The sequence below is a fragment of the Sinocyclocheilus grahami genome, unplaced genomic scaffold (assembly GCF_001515645.1).
Source record: "Sinocyclocheilus grahami isolate Dianchi unplaced genomic scaffold, SAMN03320097.WGS_v1.1 scaffold4.1, whole genome shotgun sequence".
Taxonomy (NCBI): Eukaryota; Metazoa; Chordata; class Actinopteri; order Cypriniformes; family Cyprinidae; genus Sinocyclocheilus; species Sinocyclocheilus grahami.
In genome coordinates, this window is record NW_015505183.1 from 506,389 (window position 1) to 515,803 (window position 9,415).

General features: G+C 35.9%; 1 protein-coding gene across 1 annotated transcript in view; it reads left to right on the top strand.

Annotated features, from left to right (window-relative positions):
* The window catches only part of LOC107582318 (forkhead box protein G1-like), an 11,266-nt gene extending 3,166 nt beyond the window's left edge, over positions 1-8,100 (top strand). Inside the window, exon 2 of the mRNA XM_016268096.1 lies at positions 7,771-8,100. The gene's annotated coding sequence lies outside the window, so the exon portion shown is untranslated. The remainder of the gene's footprint in view (positions 1-7,770) is intronic.
* The last annotated feature ends 1,315 nt before the right edge of the window (positions 8,101-9,415 follow it).

Sequence of the window (9,415 nt, forward strand, 5' to 3'; positions counted from 1 at the left end):
TTTTTTTTTTTTCTTAATAGAAATGCAAAAATATATTTTTTCCATTTGACGATAATTTGGCTAGGTGTAGCTTATTTGCTGAGTTGCAAAATGCATTTCTTTTTAATGTTTTATTTTAAGTGTCCTCCGTCCTCATTTATACGTGCATATATATTTATACAGATGCAAAATAACTATGTGGAATTAAATGTAATGTAAATGTAACGAAATGCTTCTGCTGAATTTCCATTTAAATGTTTTCAATTTTCATTATTCTAGTTCTCGACACTTCTATTTTATTCCGCATTTGTCTGAAGTCATTATGATCATCTACGATCATCTATTCCATTAATATTTTCATTAACCACGTAATAATTACTAAGAGTGTAGGCAATGTATCAAAAGCAGAGCTTGCATGTGGTGGATGTTAAATGATGGCATCACGATCAAAGCATTTTTAGTGGGAATCTGTGACAGCAAAATGATGATCTTTGGGCAGTGATTGTTTGCTCGGAGTTGAATTGGTTTGCATCTGCTTCCGGACAACAGCGTGAGTTTTCAACACAAAGATTAACCATTCTACCTGAAGCAGAAACGAGGCCTAGAATCGCACCATTAATTGAAATCTGCAAGAAAATAATTTGACCACAGACGCTGTGGACCCAAGACGAAACGCTTGTACTGAATTGTACAGACGTTTATGCAGACTTAATGAAGCGATGCACTTGAAATAATAGTTATTTTTTCTTTGTGTCTTTTGACAAGGTCTTGTAAGCAGGGTTTAGTCACAGGCTACACAAAAGGCGTGGTTTCTGCTTATTACCCCGAGGCACAGAGAGGCTGCGGGTGGAACTGGGGACAGCACGCAAGCACAGCAGCATCCTAGTATCGCAGTATCCTGCTAAAATGAATGCATTAATTCAAATAGTAAATACAGCAGAACACGTAGCCTACAAAAGCGATACCGTACAAAATATGTGTTTTCCCTGCACGTGGTTTCGCATATAAATTATAGCTTCAATAAATAATTATGTCACTGACTGAATATAAAACATTTTGATTTGTTCATAAAATGACACTGAAATAATTATTTGAGCTCTATGACTGAAACGCTAATGCAAAAGTGCTACCGGTACGATCATCTATTCCAACAAACTTTCAATCTGTTATGAATATATTGCGACAGCTTGTGCTTAAATATTCCGTTCTGCTATTTGCACATGAAATGTATATGTAAAAAAAAAAATCTTCCTTGGTGACTATGATAGTCCAATTTTGCTGCTTGGTATTAGTTGTTTTATAAAATGTCACTACAGCCCAATGTAGAGGCCAGGTTAGAATTTGTGATATAAATGAGTGTTATAATGCTTATTCCCTTTCGCCAATTCACAGATAATGGTGTGGTAAAACGAAGCTTATCCAACTCTGAACCATTAAAATACTTGTAAAATGCAAAAAGGACGTTTCCTCTCTTCAAGTAACATGAGCCAGACGAGCCAGGCAGAGTGAGGGCGCTAGAATGACGCACAACTGAAGTGACATTAACTTCATATCTTTGCAAAATACATGGCCTCTCGTAAACTTAGTTTTCCTTGTGGCAAGACGAACTGTAATATCATTTACAAGCTGTGAAAAAAACACAAGCGATAATACAGAAATGTGTTCCAACTAAACCACTAAACAGCCTTCTAATATTTTAACAAATAAAGGCACAAATAAGCTGTGAAATGTTTAACCATTATTATTATTATTATTATTATTATTATAAATCGACAAAAACAGTAACATTAAAACCAGTCTCTACTAAAGCTTTTTAACAAAATATTAAGCACAATAAAATCATAATGTACATAATTATCTAAAAAAAATTATCACTATTGTCAAAATAGTGAGTAGAAATGTAGGTTATCATGTCATACAGCTCATGTAGTTTTTTTTAACAAAAGACCTTTAGCAATATAAAACAAGATTTACTTTGCTATTAGACCAAGTAGGCTAATCTTCTTTGTCTTTGGGTCAACAGGCTATTTTGGAAGAGGGTTCGTGGTATACCCCAGTCTATATTGTAGTAAAATATTTGCTTAGTGAAAGAAAACATTCGACAGATCGTGAATAATCGTTTTAATGAGTGTGTGTAAAGCTCCCGACTTAGTGAAGGGAGCTGTCGAGTTAAACAAACAACTTGTATCATGATGAAATTGGATTGTTTAAAAGCACATGTAATTCTTCTAATTCGTGGTCTCTCCGGAATTTTGTATGCATAATTCTAGTTATTCCAGATACTTTAAACTCATCCTGCACTCTAAAAAATGCTGGGTTGTTTCAACCCAATGTTGGGTCAAATATGGACTAACCCAACTGTTGGGTTAAATTTTGGTTACATTTTTAAATGAGCTTTTTAACCCAACAGTTGGGTTAGTCCATATTTGACCCAACATTGGGTTGAAACAACCCAGCATTTTTTAGAGTGTAGCGTTTAAACGCGTGTAGCTTTTATGGCAAGTAGTCATGAAGTTGCTTTTTATATCAAGCAGAGACAATATCTCAAATTAAAATATATATTTTTGTACTTCTTTTGACAAAATTCTCTTTCGAATTATTACTAGTTAAAGCACCACATTTGAGCTAATTATCCACTTTTTATCTGTTATAATATTATCAGACTGCTGGGGCTTTCTGTGTCTTGTTGGGAAAAATTTGCTACACTTGCAAATTCCCTAAGTAGCTAGGCTAAGGTGTGACTAGTATTACTATGAGAAGGGTTACAATCAGAAGAGCAGTATCACTCATTTAAATCCTTGTTTGTTTTTGTTCTAAACTGTCCTCTTGTTTTACTACGGTTTTTAACCACAATGGAGGAGCAAGTCTCCACTGAGAGACTATTTGTGTTCCGGGTCGTTTGGCCGTTAACCCCAATGGAATAACCTGCCAAAAATAAGTGTAAGATGCATCATATTTCTAAGTAAAAATAAGAAAGTCAAGTTGTGAAATGCTTCATTTTAAGGTTTTATTTCTAAAGTTGCGCTCTCGTGTGTCCCTTGGCCTGTGCGTTCACCCCAGTTCTCCGTTATTCCTCTATTTCTCCCTACTCCTGTCTCATTTGATCTGTCTATCTCTTATCTTAGATGCGCGTGCTAGTGAACATGAATGTATTTTTCAATAAAAGATTTTAAATGAATGATTTCGTCAGTATTCTCTCGCACAATAGTCGATTTCTGAAATGTTGTGTATTCACAATGTTAACATAGTATACTGTAAAACGGGGGAAATAAAAGCTATGGAGTATTGCAGTAGCGTATGTATACGCGGTCATTTCACCGCATTGTCTATAACTAGAGAGCGGCGAGACAGCTTTTGGTGGCTTATAAAGTCTTGCCTGTTAAGATACTTCCTTTATTTATTTATTTATGGTACTGCTAAAGTGTTAAAACACCCAAGGGCATATAGCTACTGTTAAATGTTTGGTATATCATGCAGTTTTATGTTTGACATTGCTGATGTTTTGCGCCTAATTCTTCCCTCGGGGCATATGTCTGATATGATCTATCTATCTATCTATCTATCTATCTATCTATCTATCTATCTATCTATCTATCTATCTATCGAATTATTTTACTATTAATTGTGATAGTCTGAGCTTTAATGTCGTTTGTTCTTTAACAGACCCCAAAGCTATTTTTGGAGAGTTGTGTGACACATAAAAGACATGCGCTAAACCAATATGTTTAGTCTGGTGTATTTAGTCACAAGAAGGAAACACCACCTGGGATGCATGATGTAATAACATTCTTTCAGGCTAATGAACAACAACTCTAATAATAATAATAATAATAGTAATAATAATAATAATAATAATAATTATTATTATTATTATTATTATTATTAAATATTAGGCCAATATTATTTTGTCACTATGGTTTGTCAGTTTGATTATTTATTAAGTAAACAAACGTTTTCTTTAGACTTAAACGTTACCAACAGGTGCCACAATTCTTCTTGTTACCTGCCATCACTCCTTCAGTTGTAAAGCACTATCTATCAAAAGTAGCCTCGAGACAATGCGTGGAATCACAGCCTTCGTGCTATCAAATTGCAAACTCCCAGTGCGGGTTGGGTGTCCGAAACGGAACCAACAACAGGCTTACAAAAAGGACTACTGATTGTAATGAATTCCCACTCGCGCCTCTGAAACTACTGATGGATTAATGCAACAAGCCTTTTTGTTGTGGTGGTGGTGGGGTTATATAATGCAATTCATTTTAAAGCCACACTAACCTATAGTCAAATATATAGAGCCATTAGGTTTAATGAAGCCAGTGTAACAAATTGGACTACTGAATCATATAGTGCACATTTCTGTTTAATAATTTTAAAACCTAATGAAATTGTGGAGAAACTTACAGTAACAACAAAACGTATATAGAGAAAATAGAAATAAACTGTTAGACAATAAGACAAAAAAGAAAGCAAAACATTAACAACAAAATAAATAATAAATAACAAAATAAAACAACAACAATAAAAATAGCCTAATCATAATAACGCAATGGTAGAGCGAGGGCCGTGAGGATCTTCAATCCATCTTCAAAAATTAAATAATTAATTAATCCATCTAAATAAATTAAAATTGGGTTTGACAAAATCAATGAAAAAAATTAAGAAAGCAAGAAAAGACTCGTTCACTGTCCGTTTGGCCAATCGAGCACAGCTGCATCTATCGATTCTGTCGACTTCCGCTCTTGCTGGTGGACAACACGCCATGGTGTCTTGAAAGACTAAATCTGAATGCAAAATCTATATCAATACGTATCACAAACATGCTTACTATTTGTTTTAATACCAACATTTAGGCTGTTTTAGACAAACACTGAAGATGTTATGTAGGTTATTCAGTGGAGGCGGAGGAGACCCAGAGGAGGATGGGCCTGGCCTTTAAACGGTCCCATCATAAACACGCGTAGGTTGATAAAAGCCATGTCTTTCCTCTGTTTATTTCAGTCGATCTATTCCTAAAGGCCTAGGGTGTTTTTTAATCATTTTGACGAACTAATTCGACCGGTTCCTTCAGAAGAGAATGAAGATATTTTCCCTATTCCGTCTTTTGGGGTGAGGCAGGCTGTCTGTCAGTGAGGTATAGGCGACAGTCTGTCTACAAGCCGTAAGCTGATCTGCAGAGTGCTAGAGGAAAACGGGCAAGATTCCTGGCCTGCAAGCCGAGATATTGATCTACCTCAGCCACCTAAACAAAGCCTCACCTGTTTCCCTTGTCCATACTTTATTTTATGCAGTCTAATGCTTGTTTTGTTTGACATTTCTTTTATTTCCATGGATCCGAACTTTGATACACTTTTGGGAGCACTACATAAACACTGTGTTGTACCTGAACATCCAGATCTCACCAGAAGCATTAGAGACCACCCTTCTCTCCCGGTGCAGAAAATTACTCCCCGTTGTCTTTACAGTTAGGCCTGAAAATACACCCGTTTTCATTCAGCGGCGCAGTGTCCAATAACATCCAACGTGAGATAAAACTAATTACTCCATTATGCCCCTAGAGTTCATGTTTCATAAATTGGATCCACTAAAAGCTCCTTTATTATTTATCAGGCTTCGCTTTGGGCTGCTTGTTAAACATATCAAGATTACTTTCTGATCTTGTACAACTATTCGTCTGCAATGGTGTCGCACAGATTCATTCATACAGCCCTGCGCCCACCTCTTTTATCAGTATGCCTTGAACACGGCGCTGCTGACAGACAGCCAACTTAAGCAGAGAGGAAAACGTTGCCTCGGCTAATTTAATTCCTTTGTTAATTTCGGATGCAAATGCATGCGGATTTGTTAGAGCCATAATATTTTACAACATGTGCACGAGCGAGAATTTTTCACCAGATTTCATTTGTACACACACAGCCTATACGCAAATATAAGTCGGAACGAACAGGTGCTAGACCCTTGTGGCACGCCACGCAAGCTTTGACATCTTAACGTGACGGTAAATACATATTAACATTCACGTCACGCGAATTACAGAGTGACATTTTAACTTACAATAAACATTATGATATACATGTTGTCCTATGTGGTTGAGTTTAATGTAGAATCATAATTTAAAGAGTTTACATCCGTTTCGTGAAATTACAGAAGTTACGAAAAATAGAAAATAAATGCTCTATTTGTTAAGCTATTTTATTTTATTTCCTTCTTCATTTCAATTTAAAAACATTACATTTTACCAATAAACAAACATGTAAACACAGAGGTAGCAAACTAGCCAGCTTTGTTTTTGCACTGAAGTCGTTTGTCTCAATATGAGATCCTGATTGAATGCTATATGCAAAATGTGGTGGCTGTAACACTGCTCTTGATGATCATCCTTACACCTGTGAAATACTATGAATGGACAATACTCTAAATGGTGACTGTGGCGTCATTCCAAAGATAGCAGATAGATGTGGGTCATCCGTGCCCATGGAGTATCTCATCAGTGGATCACTTTCTGAGGAGGGGACAACTTTTTATACTGATTAAAAAAAAGAGAATTTGGCTGCTCAACAAACAAGGCAAACTTCTCTATTGCCAGCCTGCAGGAGATTGTATACAGGAAGATGTGTTAAGATGTCAGATTGTTTGAGAATGTTACAGAGACAGGCCCACAGGATTTGGGCACAAGGACTTGAGATGAGATTGCTAAGCAATGGCGCTCTAATTTGTGAGGCATTGTTGACTGAGATCAAGGGGGAATTCCGCAGGAAGGATTGAGAGGAAAGATGCCGAGATCTGAGGGAGCATGTGTGTCTATATAGGGTAGCTAGCTGAGCACACAGGGCTACCAACTACAAACTGGGGGTCTGTGGGTTTGATTCCCCAGTGGGGCACCAAAGAGAATGAATGGGTAACAGAAGGGTCCTAGTGTATAGTACTGCCGTTATGCACCTGAGCAAAGCACTTAACCCCAAGTTGAGTGCTGCATCATGTTACTCTGGTCCCCTTAACCCCTCCTTCATCCAGGGCACCTCTGCAAAAGAGAAACTGTTCTCTAAGAGTTTTCCCAGGTTAAATAAAGGTATAAGGGGGCAATGGGTCTATTGATATTGTGAGAAAATCTGTTTGCTTTGAGGTGCAAGAGATATACTTTTGAAGAAACAATAATGGCAGTACAAAGTTATAGTTATTTTTAAGTTTAACTTTACATAGTAGGGTAATGGCAAAATAGAATTAAAGTTATAAACATTTTTAATAATTAAAAAGTATGTAATTTCTTTGATATATCCATCAATCCAGTAATCACATAAGACTGAATGTTTTTATTTTTGCTGTCTATATTACTTTCTACATCAACAAAGAACTTGTCTTATATCTGCTATTGAGAAAATAACTTGGGTGTCCTATAAAATGTCCTATTAATGTCTTATTCGAAATATTTCATTTGTTGTGTATTTTAATAAATTCCCAGTTTAATTTAAATTGTTTTAATCTGTTTAACTGTAAAATTTACAGATGTTGAAGATGTTATGCTGTGCTCACCCCGTTCCTATATTCGCTATTGTCAGTATGCTCTCAGTACCATTTCAGTAGCATATGTTTTTCTTTTCTTTTTTTTTTAATATAAGGTAAATTGAGCTATATTACTGTTATCTTGCCTTATGATGAATGATCTGGCATCTGTTAGTGTTACTGTGTCACAATTTATTTTAGTGCCAAAGAGGCAGGGGGGAGGGGGGATAGAGGGATGTGAATAAATTGAAAAGAGAAATAACAGTCTTAAATTTGTCATTGTCTTCCTCCTAGATGTCTGGCAGTGTGTGCTGCAGTAGCCTGAATCCACCCTGTGATGCGTTACTCACCCATGCTGAGAATGTTTACAGTTGTAATCAAGGTCCATGTAACTTGTTTGTGAAATGTTTTGCCTTTATGTTTTAGAGGTGCTATACAATTTGCAAATAGTAGGGCATGAAGTCGCAGTTTGATTAAATTGCTGTCAGTACAAAAAAGAAAGAAAAAGAAAACAGAAGCATTGTACAAAACATAGACTGTTATTTTGCATCCCTTTATCGAAGGAGTTTGATTTTCCTCCCTTTAGACAATCTTATTTAAATTAAATAGAAAAGAAAACCTTGGCATTGTACAACAATTTGCTTTGCATAAGAAGACCTGTATATTTTCCATATTTACAAGCAATGTTTTGTGACATTTTGTTTGTTGTCAAGACAGTATATTCCCCTGTTGCTAATGTTTTTGCTGTAAAGGAGGATACATACTGATTTACTGTGACCCAGTAAATTGTTACTTTGGGAGATAAAAACATATCTGTTGTTGTTGATTCCTTTGGGGAGAGAAGCCTTTGCATGACCACTGAAGCTTCTAGATTTCTGTATTTCCTGAAATGTTTCCCAACATTTGGCCAGTTTGCTGACATAAATGAGACTGATGCCTAAATAATATCAGATGTGTGTGTTTGTCAGCTTGTAAACATAAGAAAACCTTGAACAAAGGTCTCCTTAGACACATACACACACATATATGCAGGGAATGCAAAGGATCAGTGTCACAGCAGCTACTTTAATTGAGATCTCATGCATTTATAAAAAAAAAAATGTTTATAAAGCCATTTCCCCCCGTGATATGAGAGGTTTAAGCATGCACACTTTTCAACACCCAAAGGTTTCACTCACTGTAGACATTACAGGTCTCCAGAGATATCATCTCTCTCTCTCTCTCTCTCTCTCTCTCTCTCAATAATATCAGATGTGTGTGTTTGTCAGCTTGTAAACATAAGAAAACCTTGAACAAAGGTCTCCTTAGACACATACACACACATATATGCAGGGAATGCAAAGGATCAGTGTCACAGCAGCTACTTTAATTGAGATCTCATGCATTTATAAAAAAAAAAATGTTTATAAAGCCATTTCCCCCCGTGATATGAGAGGTTTAAGCATGCACACTTTTCAACACCCAAAGGTTTCACTCACTGTAGACATTACAGGTCTCCAGAGATATCATCTCTCTCTCTCTCTCTCTCTCTCTCTCTCTCTCTCTCTCTCTATATATATATATATATAGAGAGAGAGAGAGAGAGAGAGAGAGAGAGAGAGTGAGAGTAAAATATGGTCCAATGCTGTATTAGGTGTCTTTAAGTACTATGTATTTATGTAAAAAAAATTGTAAATGTAAAAAGTCATGTTACAGTGCACTTATTGTGTTCATGTTATATTACAATGTTATATACCCCTTTTGCTACCATTGAAGAGGGATATGGTTAAGATTAGGGTGGAACAGGTTTGGTGGTATGGTTAGGTTTACAGATAATATAATTATAGATGTAACTAAAGAAATTAATTGCATAATAAAAGGTATTTTTAAAATATAAGTATAATGTAAAACATGTATGTATACAAAAGTGCATTGTATCAAATGATTCATTTAAATTAGA